This window comes from Protopterus annectens, chromosome 6.part0 (genome assembly GCF_019279795.1).
Source record: "Protopterus annectens isolate FY-2018-M chromosome 6.part0, PAN1.0, whole genome shotgun sequence".
NCBI classification, from domain to species: Eukaryota; Metazoa; Chordata; order Ceratodontiformes; family Protopteridae; genus Protopterus; species Protopterus annectens.
Window position 1 is genome coordinate 1,161,021,262 of NC_056737.1, and position 19,114 is coordinate 1,161,040,375.

The window sequence follows — 19,114 nt, forward strand, 5'->3', positions numbered from 1 at the left end:
TTGCAACCATTTTACATCACAAACCATACTGACACACCCCCATTTGCAAACATCATACATCACTTACAATCTACCCAATCGTTTTCAGTCAAACATTACATAGCTCATTTAAGTCCTGCCTTCTTTTAAACCTCATTGCTCCCCTGTATACATTGTTCCCACAATTCCCATTTTTTCCTATGTATTTTTCTCCTACCCTTTTCTACAGATCTCAGTTCCAGTTGTTTTATCTCTGTTACTATATTCACTGCTTCTAATATAGTTGGTTTAGATTTTGCTTTCCATTTTCTAGTAATTGCTTTTTTGGAAGCCGCCATAATTAGACACAGCAAGGCCTTACCATGTCTAGGCAATTCTGATTCTGTATCATAGCTCAGAAAAATCATCTCCCTCATCAAACCAATCCGCCCACCCAGCATCTCTGACAGTGCATCCTGAAGGGCATCCTTAAATTCCACCAACCCAGCACACTCCCATAAAATATGTTCCCAATTGCCTCTTTCTTCCCCATTATACCTCCAACATTTGCTGTCTACCTGAGGAAAAATTCTCTGTGAACTACTTGGGGTATAAAACTATCTATGTAAAGTTGTCCACGCAAAAATCCTAAATCTTCTGGATGTTGTGGCATATTTGGGTGACATACATATATCCTCCCTTTGTTTCTTTGTGAATTGCTTATCCATTCTCTCTTCCCAATCCTTTCTAACTTCCTCTGATTGATTCATATAGTCATCATGTAATATTTTATATGCTCTACTAATTATTCCTTCTTTAATGGCCTTTCATTTAGGACCCCACTATTTCTTTCTCTTTCTTTATACTCTGATATCAGTCCTTGCTAGGGAAGGCAATTTCTAACCTGCAGTCCAATAAATTATTGGCCTCTTCCCACTCTATTATCTTTCCCTCTCTGGCTTTTTGCTCCCAATACCTTGGTTTCTTTGATAGTTTTCTCCAATAAATTCCACCCCCGCCTATTGTTTGTAGCCCTAATTGCAGTAATCCCTATTGGCAGAATCTCCTTTCTCCATTCCTGTGTTGGCTTAGATTTTAGAATACTTTCTGCTACTTTATGGATATAATATTCAGTATAATTATTGTTGCTCTCCTTAAAGGCCTGCATCTAAAATTCCAGTCTTTCCTTGTTTCTTGAGCTTCCCTCCTGTTTCAACATCATCCCTTCCCACTTTGAATTATAGTTTTCTACTTCTGCTATGTACAGGAGCCTTAACCGTGTAGCTCAGAAATACCCCTTTAAATTGGGTAATCCCAATCCGCCCTGTTCTACTGGAAGAATCATCTTATCCCACCTGACTCTTGCCATCTTCCCTTCCCAGATAAAGTTTGTATTTCAGAGTGCAAGTGATGTGTATGCTATATCTTTAAAAAGCATGTCAAGGCTATATGTGCACATATAAATTCCAGACACCTGCAATCCCTAGTGCCATTTTTTGAAAGAGCGGCCATGGAGAGAGCATGCAAGATCACAATTGTTAATATGTATATAAGTTACTTAAGTTAAAGTTAGTGATCTTCTATAATGATGTGTTTGTATAAAATAAAGAACCCATGAAGACTCTTCTTTTGGGTCCTAGATTGGAGAGGGCCATGATGTCAGAAGTGGGATAGAAGAGAAAAATATTCAGAGCCATGAGGTGTAGAGATGACAGTGAAGGTAAAATTGAGAGAAAAGAGCACAAACAGAGCCAGAAAAGAATCAAAGGCAATTTGAAAAAGCACAAACTGTTTATCTGATACGAAAGACAAAAAAGGGCATTACAAGAGCACAAACCACATTACTGAGCAAGCGGAAAGCACAAAAAGTTTGTTAACTAAAGGAAATGTTTAAAATAAAAGTATTTGATGAAATGATTAACAGTAAAGCAAAACAAGTATGTTTAAAGCAAAAACGAGTGTGTTTAAAGCAAAAATGAGTGTGTTTAAAACAAAAACGAGTATGTTTAAAGCAAAAACGAGTGTGTTTAAAGCAAAACAAGTATGTTTAAAGCAAAAACGAGTGTGTTTAAAGCAAAACAAGTATGTTTAAAGCAAAAACGAGTGTGTTTAAAGCAAAAACGAGTATGTTTAAAGCAAAAACGAGTGTGTTTAAAGCAAAAACGAGTATGTTTAAACCAAAAATTAGTATGTTTAAAGATAAAACAAGTGTGTTTAAGGGAAAAATGGGCATGTTTAGAGTAAAACGAGCACAAGAAAAGTATGTTGGGCATGAAACGGGCTTAAATGAACAAAATGAATATAATAAGGGCAAAAAGGGCACATTGAGCAAAAAATAAAGCAAGACAACTGCATGTGTTTTGGCAAAGTGCTGTGTTTTGGCATAACTATGATTTCATATTGTATCAAGGGCATAACTAAAGTTATTTGAAGTATCTCAAAAGTGCTTACAGAGTCTGCTTATTACTGTGCATGTATCGCAAAGAGATTGTTGTGTGTAAAGTGCAACTATTTCGTGAAAAACCTTCAAAGTATAGGCATTTCGAAAATGTCTTAACCTTCAAAGTATAGGCATTTCGAAAACGTCTTATGTTGGGTGTGTCTATTGGGAAAGTGCCGCCATTACAGAGTGTTTCTCATATTGTAAAGAGTTGCCTAGTAAGGTACTGACATTTTGGGGACATTTCAGTTTGCTGTATGCAGTTATTCGCAAAGTGCAATTACTTCGAAGTATTACTGAGTTTTGGGCAATAGGTGTTTGATTTAGTCACATTGTGTAATAACTCAAAATGTTTCTTACACTGATAAGAAGTGATTCTTGCAAAAGACGACTTTAGCAAAGTGATGATAAATGACTTTAGCATTTTAACCTATCAAAGTGATATTGCAAAAGTATAAAGTGCCCAAGAAGTTTATTTCGCAAAGTCAAGGATTGTTCAAATGTATTACGAGTTTGTCCATGAGCATAATTTTGAAAAGCCCAAAAGGTATAAATCCAGAAGCAAAGGCAGTGGACAAAGTTACAAATACCGGATAGGTTTCTAGCATATGTGCATGTGTGTATGTCAGATTTCAAAATCCCCTACCACTTGTATTTGATCAGAATATTGCAGAGAAATTGAGAATATTTGAGCACTAGTACAATATTTTTATACAAGCAGCTTATGCAGCTAGAGATGCAAGCACCAGGGCATTCATTTTGCTAAACCTAGCTAGGTCAGAGGCCATAGAAAGAGAACATTTCATTTGTGTATGCACCTGCAGTATATGAAGGAGAAGGTGAAAAATCATCCTATTGTTGTATAGGCTAAATCAAGGGAAGACCCCAAGTGTATGAAGCACAAGTTCAGAGAAATGTGTAACCCCCCCAATGAATATTATATTAGAGAGGCATTTGTTTTACACAAGAGATTAGAAACCAGGGGAAACATTTGCAGCTTATATAACTGACTTGAGAAACAACTAAACCATGTCAGTTTGGTGACTTAAAAGATGAGCTGATAAAGGACAGGCTTGTGTGTGGTATTAATAGTGCTGTTGTGAGAAAGATTTTATTTCATGACAGTGATTTAACATTGAGCAAAGACATAGAGATTTGTCAAATCCATGAGGTGACAGAAAAACACAGAAGTATGCTTGCAAGTGACAAGAACATGGTTTCAGTTGGCTCTAGAGCAAATGTAGACAGTATGCAACAAGTGGCAAACAAAAGCAGGCCCAAGCACATGGCAGCTACAGGATTTCCAGGGAAGTCACGTGGCTTGTGCATTCAAGCTCAGTGCAGCTCAAGCATGAATCAGCAAAACCCAAGGCTAGCTTTATTGTTAATTGCATGCAATTGTGGTGAAAATCATGAGTCCAAAAGAGGGAAGTGCTTGGCATTTGGTCAACAATGTCACAAATGTAAAAAATGGAACCATTTCCAAAAGTTTTGCAAATCAAGTAAGCCTCACACAATTGTAAAGAAAGGTCACACAAAAGAGCAAGTTGATCAAGTAGAGCCCAAGCAGTCAGCTTTCTATGTAGATGGTGTATCAGTGCTTGGTGAAAGAGTTGATGCAGTGAATCTATTGACTTGAAGTAAAGTGTTTTCTACTGTCTGGATTAATGGAAAATCGACAGAGCTCAAAGTAGACACTGGTTCAAAGTGTAATTTTATATCAGCAGACACATTTGCTAAGGTGAGAACTAATGAATGACACAGTGTGGCCAGTAGTGCAAGACTTTCTGCTTATGGAGGTTAAGAAATTCAAACCGAAGGTTCAGTGATGCTTTCATGTTATTTGGCCGAGAACTGTTACAACTTGTTATTCTATGTAGTCTGAAGACCAGTGCAAACTTTATTGTGTCTCAAAGAAAGTTTAAAAATGAATCTGCTTTCTTTTGTTAAAGAAGTTCATCATTTAAGTGCATTTTCGAGTTCTAATTTTTCTGAAGCCATTTTCTCAGAGAATGCTGATGTTTTCGAGGACAAGTTAGGCAAACTTCCAGTTGTGTGTTCTATAAAGTTAGATCCAGAGGTCTCTTCAGTAGTCAGACCAGCAAGAAGAGTTCCAATAGCTATGCAGGGTAAAGTTAAAGCTTAGCTGGCTAAAATGGTGGTGCAAGGTGTGATTTGTCCAGTCACAGAAATCAGCTGAATGGGTGTCGTCCATGGTAGCCACTTACAAAAAAGTTTCAGATGAAATCAGAATATGCAGTGACCCAAGAGATCTGAACAAAGCATTAAAGAGACCATATCATCCAATGCACACAGTTAAAGAATTTGCATCTCTAATCCTGAATGCTACTGTATTTTCTGTTTTGGATGCAAAGAGTTCATTTTGGCAAGTTATGCTCGATCATAAATCCTCATTTCTAACTACTTTTGGTACTCCATTTGGCAGATACAAATTCCTAAGAATGCCATTTGGAATAAATTCTGCAAGTGAAGTCTTTCAGCGTGCAATGGAGCAAATTTTTTCAGGTTATCCTTGTGCCATAATAGTAGATGATTTATTGGTTGGAGGCAATCATGAAGCAGAGCATGACAGAAACCTCAAGAATGTTCTAGACAGAACACGTGAAGTAAACTTGAAGCTCAATCCTCTGAAGTGCAAATTCAGACTACCAGAAGTTACATATGTAGGTCATTTATTTGCCAGTACATGCTTGAGACCAGATCTGGCCATGTTAGCAGCTATTCTTGAGATGTCAGTACCAGCTAAAGTACAAGCTCTACAGCATTTCCTAGGCATGATCAACTATTTAGGCAAGCTCATACCATGCCACATTTTAGTGAGTTGACAGCACCTTTAAGAGAGCTAACATGCAAAAATGTTGCATGGTCATGGTTGGAACAGCACCCGAAGGCATTTGAAGACCTCAAGCAGAAAATTGCCACCCCACCAACATTAAGATACTATGATCTGAACAAACCATTTACTCTTTCCCGTGATGCTTCAAAATGTGGTCTTGGCACAGTTATACTTCAAGAGGACAGACCAATAACCTATGCATCTAGAACACTAACCCAAACTGAGATAGATGCAGTACACTCAAATTGAGAAGGAGCTTTTGGCAATAGTATGTGCATGTTCCAAGTTTCATGATTATATTCATGGTAAAGCTATTCAGATTGAAACTGACCATCAACCTCTAATTACTATTCTAAAGAAGCCTATGCATTCTGCTCCAGTGAGATTACAGAGAATGATGCTCAAATTGCAAAAGTACAATTTCACAATGGTCTACACAAAAGGCAAATTGCGCTTTCTGGCTGATACATTATCCAGATCAGCCAGAAATGCAACAGAACAGCTTCATGCAGAGAATTCTGACTTTGATGTGATGTCATTGTGCAATTTTTCCACCCCCTAAACTTGGAGAGTTAAGAGATCACACTCAGACTGATCCAATTTTGCGAAAGCTCAATCACTACATTAATGTTGGATGGCCATGCAAGCAATCTAATGTTCCACCTGAAGTACAAACCTATTTTCCTTACAAAGATGAATTGTTAATGGAAGATGGCATTGTTTTCAAAAGTCCTAAAATTGTTGTTCCTGCTTCCTTACAACAAGAATATATCAACATTTTGCATCATGGTCACTCAGGATCCACATCCACTAAGAGAAGAGCAAGAAAATTAGTATTTTGGCCTTCATTAGCTAAAGACATTGATAGAGTTCTTTCTTCTTGTTCAGTATGTAATAGTACTAGACCACATTTGCAAAGAGAACCACTTCAGTTAAGTCCAGTTCCTGAACTACCTTGGTCTACTGTAGCAACTGATATCTTTGAGTGGAACAATCAACACTATTTGATTTTGGTAGACTCTTATTTGAATTGGTTTGAGATTGATCTACTACCTAATCTAACATCCACTGCTGTTATTACTAAGTTGAAATGTAATTTCTCAGTTCATAGTAGTCCTCACAAACTTTTTTCTGACAATGGTACTCAATTCACTAGCCAGTTGTTTCAGAAATTTGCAAACGACTGGGACTTTGTACATGTTGCTAGTAGTCCTGAATATTCTCAGTCCAATGGTCTAGCTGAACGTGCAGTGCAAAGTGCAAAACAATTACTTGAAAGGTCAAAGTATGACAATACCGATGTTTTCTTGAATTAATCTCAGAAACATACCCTGTGATGGTATTCTTGGCTTACCTGCTCAAAGACTACTTTCCAGGCAAACTAGAACTACGCTACCCATTACTTTTAGTTTATTGAAGCCTAAACCTAAAAACAATAAAACATCAAGGCTCAACTGTTGAAGAAGTGTAATATCCAGAAATCTAGTTATGACAGATTGAGCAGATTACTTTGTCTGTTGAGGGAAGGAGAGATGGTACAAATCCAGACAACAAAAGGTTTTGATTGAATAGGACAGATTATACGCATCTTTCCTGAGCCGAGATCTTATCTGGTAGACTCCAAAGGTGTTGAATATAGGAGGAACTGTAGACATCTTCTTCTTGTAACAGAATCATCATCACCATCGTGACATTGTTTTTATGATGTAGATTCCAAATCTAAGAGTGAATCAGACACTGTTCCCATACCACAACATGTTCAAAATTCTGATTCCATTCCAGGAAATGATTTGAACATTCCACAGGTCAATCATTTTGCAGTGACACTTCCAGTTGCTAAAACTGATTTGCAGTTTTATATCACATGATATGGGTGAGTATCTAAGCTTTGTATGACGTACGCAGAAACGTGGACTTGATTGTATATATCTGTACATTTAGTATTGTATAATGCATGATATAGCATTACCTGATTTTTGCATGCCTCATAATGTTATACGTTCTATTTCTCAAAGATGGAGGATGTAGATCAGAGTGCAAGTGATGTGAGTACTTTATCTTTAAGAAACACGTCAAGGCTATACGTGCACGTATAAATTCCAGATACCTGCGATTTTGAAAGAGGAGCCATGGATGCAAGATTGCAGTTGTTAGTTTGTATATAAGTTACTTAGTTAAAGTTAGTAATCTTCTATAATGATGTGTTTGTATAAAACAAAGAACCCATGAAGACTCTTCTATCAGGTCCTAGATAGGAGAGCAACAAAGTCCTTCAGCTCTTTATTAATTGCTATTCACAACTTCTCCTGTGGTTAGTAAAAATATGTCTGACCTGTGTATAAGACAAAAAGGACTAAAAACATCTTGACTGCTTGTATCTTACTATCCATACCCATATAACAAACCTTCCATTTTCTCAGGTTTTGTATTATCTAAGGGGATAATTTGTTAAGTGTAAAGGCTGCTTTATGTATGGGACTTCTACAGAAAACTTTAAAGAAAACAATGAGTATTGTAATAAATGTTATGGTAAAACAGGTACATCTGATGGCAAGCAGATCTGCCCTCTACTAAAGATTAAGACTTTAATTAAGCAGTTCAGACTACTTTAAGACAAATGTGTGAGTCAGCTCAAACAGATGACAATATTTTGTCATTGATTCTTCTTCTTCTTCTTCTTTCGGCTGCTCCCGTTAGGGGTCGCCACAGCAGATCAACTGTTTCCATTTCTTCCTGTCCTCTGTATCTTGCTCTGTCACACCAACCACCTGCATATCCTCTCTCACCACATCCATAAACCTTATCTTAGGCCTTCCTCTTTTCCTGTTACCTGGCAGCTTCATCCTTAGCATATTTTTCCCAATATGCTCTGCATCCCTCCTCAGCACATGTCCAAACCAACATAATCTCACCTCTCTGGCTTTGTCTCAAAACCTTCCAACCTGGGCTGACCCTCTAATATACTTATTCCTAATCCTGTCCACCCTTGTCACACCCAGTGCAAATCTTAACATCTTTAACTCTGCCACATCCAGCTCAAACTCCTGTTTTTTTGTCAATGCCACTGTCTCCAACCCATATAACATAGCTGGTCTCACTACCATCTTGTAGACCTTCCTTTTCACTCTTGCTGGTACTTGTGTGTCATAAATCACTCCTGACACTCTTCTCCACCCACTCCATCCTATCTGCACTCTCTCCTTCACCTCTCTTCCACACTCACCATTACTCTGAACTGCTGATCCCAAGTATTTAAACTCATCCACCTTTGCCACCTCTACTCCCTGCATCCTCACCATTCCTCTATCCTCCCTCTCATTCACACACACGTATATTCTGTTTTAGTCCTGCTGACCTTCGTTCCTCTTCTCTATAGAGCATATCTCCACCTCTACAGGGTCTCTTCCACCTGTTCCCTACTCTCACTACAGATCACAATGTCATCTGCAAACATCATAGTCCATGGGGACTCCTATCTGATCTCGTCTGTCAACCTGTCCATCACCATGGCAAATAAGAAAGGGCTCAGAGATGATCCTTGATGTAATCCCACCTCCACCTTAAACGCATCCGTCACTCCCACCGCTATGTTTGCTAATAAAGCAAGAGGGGATTTCGGTGAACATGGTAGGTTGGTTGAATTATCAGTTAATGTGATAAGTTCTGAGAATGATAGATATACTCATTTAGGGGAGAATAAACTGACTGATGCTATGTTACAAAAAGCAGAGTAATCTTTTTCCTGTGGATAACTGGACAATAAATCAGGGTAGAGGTGATTTAGGTGATGTATTTAGCAAAATTGGTTTTGTGTCCACAAATAAATGTTTATGGAGTAAGATAAAAGAATGTTCAATTGATGATACTTGTACTCATATTCTTAAGAAGTGTCTTCATTGGTCTATAGGTGGAACTCAATCTACACTAATGGTAAATGCTGATTTTGTTGTCAATGAGTCTAATGGTAATATTGCTAATTATAAAACCAATGTTTACATTTATGTGTTAATAACTGGGGGCTCATTATTAAGAGGTGTATGGACCATTATTCCAAGAATAAACAGAGAACAGGGCACTGTCTCATCTTTACATGGTAGTAATATCTCAAACGTAGACAATATTTAATGCTTATTTATAAAAGGAATGAGATATGACCTTGTCAATGTTCTGTGCAGATGTAATGATGTGGGAAGAACTAATAAGGGTGCATTCCAAGCAGTTGTAAATGACATTATTGATTTGAGTAAACATTTCAAATTTAAGTTGGTTTTCAGTGATCTTTTTCCGATCCCCTGTTTTCAGGGTAAGATTAGACAAAAAGCAAGGTCCTTCACAAATTGGATAAGGTACAAATCTTTACATAATTCTGTTTAGGTAATCTACCTTTAGGAATTGTTTGATGAAAAAATTAAGTTCTTTAATAATGACAAGTTGCACTTAAGTAAGTAATTTAGAAAATAAGATCATTTGTACTCAGTTAACTAAATTACTGATTGTAACTGATAAAAATAAAGCAAACTTGCAATGTCTTCTGTTAAATGCTTTCAGTTTAAAGTTTTTCAGTTTAAATAATAACTCAGAAGATTTAGAGGCCTGTATAACTGATAATAAGATTGATGTGTTATTGATTACAGAAATTTGGTTCAGTTGCAACAATAGACCAATAGCGATACCAGGTTTCACTGGTCACCACGATCTTAGAACTGCTAGGAGAGAAGGTGGGGTGTCTATCTGTGTAACTAGTTAGTATGACATGGCTTCTGAAGAGCTCATTGTGAGTACTGATGTCAGTGAAACCAAGGTGGATATAATAATATTTTACTGTCTCCTACTATTTCAAAGGAGGTAGTTGAGCAACTTTTAAGCCTTGTTAGGTAGAATTTTCTTGATTAGGTGGATTTAATCACTGGGGACCTAAATGCTCATAATGTAGACTGGGTAATTTCTGCCACTCATCAAAGGCACTAAAGTATTTGAGAATTGATAGTATGACAAATGAGTATATTCAAAAAGTGAATGAGGCAACTAGAAGAACTAACTTAGTGGATGTTGTATGGATCTCTAAGCAATTAAAAAACAAGTAATCTCCGTGGTATCCCCAAAGTCTCAAAACAACCCACTAAAGTGTAGTGGGTCCAAAAACAAAACAGTGTAAGAAACTTTTCTGTGTGGAAGATTTTCACTCCATATATTTCTAGTTAATCACTGTATATTAATCAAATCAGACAATAGTAGTTAATTGTGTGTAAAACAAAGTGTTATTGGGTCATTATAAATTGTATTTAAAGTACATAAGGGTTATATATTATTATGACAGCTACTAAGTAGGGCAGGACCAGCTCGAATGTCACACTGATGGGAGAAGGGATATAAATTTAACATGTGTACCAATAACACTGTTTTACAGCACAATAAACCACTCCCATGTCTGATAAAAAGTATATATATATATATATATATATATATATATATATATATATATATTTAGAAAACTTGTGAGGAAATTATTACTCTATTTTTGTTTTACTTGGATCGCTTGTCTATGTACTTAATAAAGGATTTTCAACTGGAAACAGACTGTCTGCCTTGCTTGGATTACCTTCGAATACATAGTAATGCTGTACAATTATATATTTTCTATTATTATTATTTTTTGTTTTGTTTTGACTTAAGATGAGTTTAAGTTCGCTACTTCTACTACTGTTGTCTGATCTGATTAATATACAGTGATTAACTAGAAATATATGGACTGAAAATCTTCCACACAGAGACGTTTATTACACTGTTTTGATCTCTAAGCAATTAAATCTGGATCGTTGTACCATAGGTCCTGACTTGCAAAGCTCTGACCACCTAAGTGTAAGCTTTAGTTTGTTTGTCCTGTGCTGGTTATGCGTTATGAAATAGAAAACAAATGCTATCAGTCGGTCTTTGAGTTGATTAAGGAGAGTATTAAGACTTTGGACTGGTATGCTAGTTTTGAAAATAAAGATAAACGTGAGAAATGGAATGGTTTACAATTTTGTTAATAACTTGATAGACTATCATGTTGCAGTTGGAGTGAAAATACACTGTAAGGGCAATAAATATCCTTGATGGAGAATGGTGTTATCTAGAAGGAAAAAGATAAGTTTGTGGAGAAAAATCCTCCTTCAGTTTCAAATAGGAACTCTTACAATACATTCAGAAAAATGTACCTCATGACTGTTAAAAGAGCAAAATCTAATTATGAGGTATAATTTGCAGCTTATTTGAAAGATAATAACAAAATGCTTATTTAAACATTTAAAACATTATAGTCTAGATGATTCTTCCTGTATAGTGCTGAAAGATGGGTTTCAAACAATCACTGACTCAAATGTATTAGTAAACTTGTTTGCAGATGTTTTGTTTAATGATTGCTCCCGAGAGACATTGGGAAATGATTTACCCATATTAGTTATTGGCACTTGTCCCAGTAAAAAAGAAGAAATGGTAAAGCAAGCCTTATCTAAAATAAATCAAAATTCAACAGTGGGATCTGATAGTCTTAATCAATATTTCTTAAAAATAATATCTGAAAAGTTGATTCAAGGATGTATTTGTACCTGTACTATGGATGGAGGCTATAATAGTTTTCATTTTAAAAAGTCAGCTAAGATATATGGTACAGAATTAGTTTGAATTACATATTGAGACATTGTATGTACCTGCACAAGGTTGCTAAGGCCTGGAACTCCTTATCTATATTCATCCAGTCTATACCCTCCCTCCCATCTTTTAAAATCACTCAGAAAGACTTCCTAACTAAATCTGACTCTGTTTTTGCTCAAAACCAAGATAAACAATATCCCTAAATGTGAACAAGTACCTTTTCACTCTCTGTACCTCCTTACTCTCCCTTCTTCACTTACTTCCTTACTGCTATCTAATTCTCTTCCCTGAGTTTGTCTCTAAATATACCTTAAGCCTGTTTTTTTCCTTACTTCATACTGCAATTCCTATCTGTATTATCCTAATTTAGTTTTAATTTATCTGCAAATTGTCTAAAATGTCTCTAAATATTAAATAATTGTTATAGACCTTGTATGGATTCTTAACCAAGTTTTCATATTCTGTCTAATTTGTTATAATTATTTAAACTGAAGATGATTTTGTTTTATTTTTAAAGATTGTAAAATTATTGTTCTTAAAATATGTAATATGTAATTTTCTCCCCAGGCCTCCGTTGAAAATGGGCTCCTGCCCAGTTGGATTTTCATGGTAATCAAATGCCAATAAATAAATATTAGGTAAAAACTTTGAGAGGACACTGTGTCTTTCCTGCAAGCAATTTCTGCACTTTAGCTCTGATTTATATCAACATGGATTCTTTTTAGAAAATCTGTGCATCATTAATTTAATAAGTTTCTATGAGAAGACTGTTAGCTTACGGGATAAGTCACTAGCTGCTGATGTTTTATTTATGGATCTGTCTAAGCCTTTTGACTCCATCCCCCCAGGAAACAGTTGTAAGGAATTTAATGAGAACTGATAACTCTGGCTATGAAGCTAAATGGTTATCCAAATGGCTGTTGGGTGGAATATGCAGAGTGAGAATTAAAACCTCCTACTCCAAGTATAGACTGATGGCTAGAGGAGTGCCACAGGGGTCAGTCTTGGGACCAATATTATTTGGTCTGGTAATGTCAGAATGTCCACAATCAAACGCTGCATGGTTAAGCAAGTTCAACGACGATATAAAATTAGGGCAGGCTGTAACTAATACTAGTTATTGGTATCTGTTGCCGTCTTACAGGGTGACCTATATGAATGGATAACAAGCAAAAGTATGTGATTCAGACTAAGATTTAATAACAGAAAATACACAGTTTTACATTTTGGGCATAATAATAATAATCAATATCCTTATACCCTGGACAATCAGATTTGTGTTTCTTCTCAGGTAATGAGAGATCTAGGTATCATTGTAGATACAAATCTTAACTTTGAAGTTAATGTGTCAACAAATATTAGGAAATGTCATGGTCTTATGAGGAATGTCCTCCAATGCTTCACAAGCAGAGAAACACATGTGCTAGTCAAGCTCTATTTAACAAGTGCTAATATAAGGATAAACACAAAGAACGGAGAAGTAGAACACAGCAGAGGCAGCCAAAAGTCCTGGTAGTAAAAAGCTACTACAATGCAGGATATGAGAGCAGCAATATTCCAAAAAACAGCAATATTCCAAAAACGTTGAAGGATTTTATTGAACGAGTAAGCGCTTTCACCTCTAACAGGCTTCTTCAGACTAAATACAAATTGCTTCAGGCAGAGCAGTAATATAAATACATCACATGATTGAGGGTGAAATCAATCAAGTAATTAATCAATTATATACATTCTAAGCAACTTAATGTATAAAATCTGACCAAAACCACTTTTAAAACACTTTTAAAACATAAGTGATGTAAAACTATGTACATATATAATGCAACATCCTCAATGCTTTTAAAAATATATTTAAAAAAATGTATTTAAAAAATCTCTCCCTGTAAGGATGTATTATAGCATCTCTAAAAAATATATGTTATTATTGAAAATTGATACATAAATATATATATATATATATATATTTTATTATATGTAGGTTGTTAGTATCAGTTGAGTTCATACTAATAATGGCATCAACTACAAACAGAGACTTGATAGTACATGATGGCATGGCTCAGTGACATATGATGTTAAATTCACTGATAGCTACATATACCAAACAAAAACTGATATCTTACTCAAGTCTCATAATTAACATGGCTTAGTCTAGTATGACATTGTAATATAATATCAACATGAAACAATGTGATATATATCTATAAGGAATATCTTTAAGGTACAAGAAGCAAATACATTTATACTTTTATTTGTGTACTTTTAGTCTCCTCATCTTTAGGAAAGGTTTCACTGATAACTTCACATTCAGTCCTGGGGGATTGTCAGACCTAAGTCTCATAATCCAGAAATTCTCTCTCCCTTCCGTGTGTGTTCTAATGTCACCTCCCCTATTGCTAATATTAACTGTCTCAAGAATCCTGAAACTAAACACATGTTGAATGCCATGCTGTGCCACATGTCTGGCTAAAGCATTGGTTTTATGTTCAGACCTGATGCTATATAGATGTTCTCTAATGCGATCCCTGAAGGTCCTGTTGGTCTTGCCAACGTAAAAAGACCGACATGTGGAACAGCAAGCAAGATAGACAACGTTGGTGGACATACAATTCCCAAAGGCTTTGAGAAAATAAGAATGATTGGTAGTGGGATGTATAAACGTTGGATCCGTATTGATGTAATTACAAAAATTACAGTGTCCACATATATGTGTTCCAGTAGATGGAACAGATCTAGATACACCAATGGTCTTTCTGTCACACAACAACCTTTTCAGGTTTTTCTTATTCCTAAACCTAAACATAGGGGTTTCACCCACTAAATTCTTGATGTGGGGGTCTGCCATAAGTACTTTCCAATGGTCTCTCACAATGTCTTGTATGCAATGAACATCAGTAGTATAACAAATAGAAAAGGAAGTCTTATATGGTATTCTTTGTATAGTTGATATTGTTGGATCAATGTCCGTATGCAAATATTGCTTGGAGAAATATGGAGCAGCAGTGTCCAATCTAAGATCTGATATAGTATCAGTACTTCTATCTTGGTCAGATGATTATATCTGTAGTAGTAGCCTAGCTGATGATGATTTTATGACTGATAGTTATATGGTGGTGGACTTGAACGGTGGTGTAACAAAGTATTCATAGGGTTTCCTAAAAACCCCTGTATGTATTTATCAGCCCCCACCAGGTCAACAAAGACAAGACATAAAAAAAAATTTTTTTGGTGTGGATATTTCATGGCTAAGCTCAAATGTGTGGTGGATGTATTTCATGATGATGGAAAATGCAAACAGATGATGAGTCTCCTCTCTCCATAAGAAATAAATCATCCACAAACGCCTATAAAAAATGGTACATGTTCCAAAAATCTGGTATAACAAACATAGTTACAAAGATGTAATCTATATCTGATAAATCTTTATGTATTTTGGGGAGGCCATGAATCAGTGGAACAAGTGCTAAGCTGTATTATTGAGTATGGGGGGACCTTTATCTGCATTAAATGTTTTGCAACTGATAAGTTGGAATAGATTCTGAAACCCTTTACCAGACAGACAGATGGCTGCCATAACATACAAAGAAAGACAGGTACATTTGTCTTTGTATTCTTTGGCTTATTGGTTTCTAAGAGTTAACATTATTATGGTATATAGCTGGCTTAAGGACAAACTGTTGACTGCCATATTAGATATTGATTTTATTGATCATGGTATTGGTACAAGGAATAAAAGTTTACATGTAAGAATTCCTATTTCCAATTTGTATTCATTAGGCAGGGAAGAGATGATGACATTTATTAACTAGGCATCTAATAATTGTCAAATGATTTATCAATATTTAAACGTGCATTAGATAACTGTTCTCTTTTTAAATTCTATATTCTCCAGTGATGTCTATTAGGCAGACTTTAAACTGGCCAATGTAGGCCCTAAGTTTATTAAGTGAATCATTAGACTACCATTAAAATACTTGGACCCCCCCCCCAGGACCTAATTTGGACAAAGTCATATTGTCAAGATTGTAGTCTAAAGCTGAATGTCAATAAATGTATCTTTGTATGGTTCAGGAAATAGAAGAGGTAGCATGCCTGCTACATAAATGACAGCCTCCCCCCCTCAAAAAAAAATAAATAAATAAACAGGCACTATCATTACAGACATTGGCATTTTTGTTAATAATGAATTCTCCTTTGATAACTGTGTATCCATTGTCATAGGAAAGCCTTCTGCCTCACCCAGATTACTAATGGAATATCTTCTTGGTCAAAAGAGGTCACAATTCCTCACTACTCATCCATCATTAGGCCTGTACTAGAATACAATACAGTCTTCAGTATATATCTGTCGTAACACCTAACCCAACTTGAAAAGAATGAGGATTTCCATACATTAAAAAAGGTACGAGCTCCCAGTATTACCCAGCGTGTCTAAAAGCCCTGTCTCTCTTGCTTGTCTCCCACAGTCTCCTACAGGGAGACCTGTGCCTGTAAAGAGCAGTAAATGACCCAATCCTACATGATCTACTATGTATTAACAAAACTGACATAACACAAATACAACAGTAAGGTAACTAAATCTATATTGCAACATAAGCAGGTTTGACATCTATCTTTCCCAGAGAATTCCTCATTTCTGGAACAAACTCTCACTTCCTGTAATATAAAGCATGTCCCTCACTATGCTGAAATGTAACTTTGACAAATGGATGGGAAACTGGAAATTTACCCAAGAACTAGCCTCTATCCCTTATGAGAAGGTTGAGGAACTAGTCAGGAATTGTTAAGCTTCAAAAGGCTTTACTGGTCTATCGCCTGCTGACAACAATCAAACCATTACCATGTAAATAAAATAAAATAAAAATAAAATAAACTTCTAATTGGTTTAAATCAGAGGACAGCATTGAGCCTTTCATCTTATAACTGTTTTTGGCCTCATTTTGACTGAGCTGAATGACTAAAAATGAAAAACTAGAAATATTTCTCATGTTTAAAAAAACTCAAACTTTGGTAATGTGACCATCATGAACAAAGGAGATGCTCATTATTACTGCAATAATAATAAAAAAAGCAGTTTAAATAATTAGGAATCTTTGATAACTGCTTAGGCGTATGTCATCTCTAAAGGTAAACCTTTATCCTCCTCCCAGAAAGCACTGCAGTGCAATGTGTAATGTAAGTCCTGGGGTAAACTCACCATTAAGCAGGTGATATCAGTTCTATTCTGTTATTAAGGAGTGTAAAAATAATACATTTGTCATTATCTGAAAAATGCCAGCAACTGGGAGATTAGTAAATGAAGATTTGTAGCATAATTGTTTTTGTGACATTGTTCCCAGGCCTTGTCTCTAGCTTTGAGTAAAGATCTACATTCTTTACTTAGCCAAGGTGCATAGTTAGCTTTTACTTTAATGGTTCTGGGGAGAGCATGGTAATTTAATATATCTAAACAAGTAGTATTAAAGGAGTTCACGGCATCATCAAGGGGTAGCCATTTGAGATAATCTCAGTTACAGCTTTTTAGAGCAATGATGAATCTATGCTGGTTAAAGCCTTTTTTGTTTCTGATTGTGCAGTAGGTGGTTTGGTTATTTTGGTGAGTATATCTATGCTGGTTAAAGCCTTTTTTGTTTCTGATTGTGCAGTAGGTGGTTTGGTTATTTTGGTGAGTATATCTATGCTGGTTAAAGCCTTTTTTGTTTCTGATTGTGCAGTAGGTGGTTTTCTATGCTGGTTAAAGCCTTTTTTTGTTTCTGAATGTGCAGTAGGTGGTTTGGTCATTTTGGTGAGTATGAGTGCATACAAGGAACATAGGTAGGTGGTCACTCAGACCATCAGGAAGACAACCTGCCTCAGATGATCGGGAGGGGTTGTTGTCCAAAATCCAATCCAGGATAGACTGACATTTGGAAGATTTGTCAGTTCTTATGGGGGTGTGTGATGAGTTGGGTTGTAGGTTAACATGGAATGTTGCATTCAGAGAGGAGCAGTCTAGTCAGTCCATATTGAAATTACCCATCAAGACTGTTTCTTGTGGGAAAGAATTAGAGGCTCAGAGTAGCATGTTTTCTAGTGTGAGGCATTGTTTCCTGGTGAGGTGTAACCACCAATGATGTTAATGTGTTTTTTGGGTTGATTTTCAATTTGATAAAGACTAGTTCTGCATTTCCAAAGTCAGGGATATCTACTTCAAGATAGTCTAGTGTTAGATGATCTTTGAATAGGACTGCTACTCCCCCACCCTTTTTGGTTGTCCTATCTTTGCGAAGTATATTGCATCCTGGATGGCTACACTTTCATTGTTGTAATTGTTGGGTTTTGGCCAAGTCTTACATTCATATTAAGGAGGAGGAGGAAAGATTTATTTTCACTGTGTAATAGTCCATAGTTGACTGTGATAGGGCTGCTAGTTATATTAGGCTGGGTGGGGGTGAGACCAGGATTAGGATGCATGTCTCTAGAGTGGTTTAATTGCTGTAAAAGGTGTGAAAGGAGTTTGCTGAATTTGTAGCTTGGTGTGTTTTTGACAGGTTTGGAATGTGCTTGCTGGGGATTGGAATTTGTTTGCATGGTAACCTAAATGGTTGGAAAAGAAAAGGCTTGGACCTATGGTACAGTTTAATGGTTTGTCTAGGTGGTATAGTGAGAAGGTTTGCCAGGGATGGTTATTGCTGGATAGTAGTAGGTAATTATATAAGGTGAGTAAACAGGAGTAAAAGCAGTGAAATAGTGGTAGTGGTGTTTAGGATTGCTAGATTTAAGAGTTTCCTATTAAGGTGACGGATTTTGTTAGTGTACTTTGACACCTATGAGATAGACAATAGCTATAATAAGGCTGATATCAGACAGAGTTTGTTAGTAATGAAGTGTATTTGGGTAGTGGGTAGTGTAATACTGACCAGTAAAGAAATGGGATGGTATCAGTTGGATTAGTTGGTAGACAAATCCTATTGGTTAACTATTGGGAGGTTAACAATTGGATGGCTTAGTTATCAGATCCCATTGGTTGACTACTGGGTTGTGATTGGCAGTTGTTGATGGGCAGGTTTTAACTGTTGGATTCTATTCGTTGATTTCTGGACTGTCATTTGCTGTTGTTACTTGGGTAGGGTTAGTGAAGTATAAATGTGATAGATGTGGGGTGGGTAGGAATAGGGTAGGGTACGGTAGGGGAGTGAAGTGAGCCTGAGCATAGGGAAGGTGAACAGAACAGTTTAGACCTGAGCCGG

The 19,114-nt window shown here is 36.3% G+C and overlaps 1 protein-coding gene across 1 annotated transcript in view; it reads right to left on the reverse strand.

Annotated features, from left to right (window-relative positions):
* The window catches only part of SLC4A10 (solute carrier family 4 member 10), a 3,247,445-nt gene that overhangs the window by 1,289,551 nt on the left and 1,938,780 nt on the right, over positions 1-19,114 (reverse strand). The window lies entirely within an intron of this gene.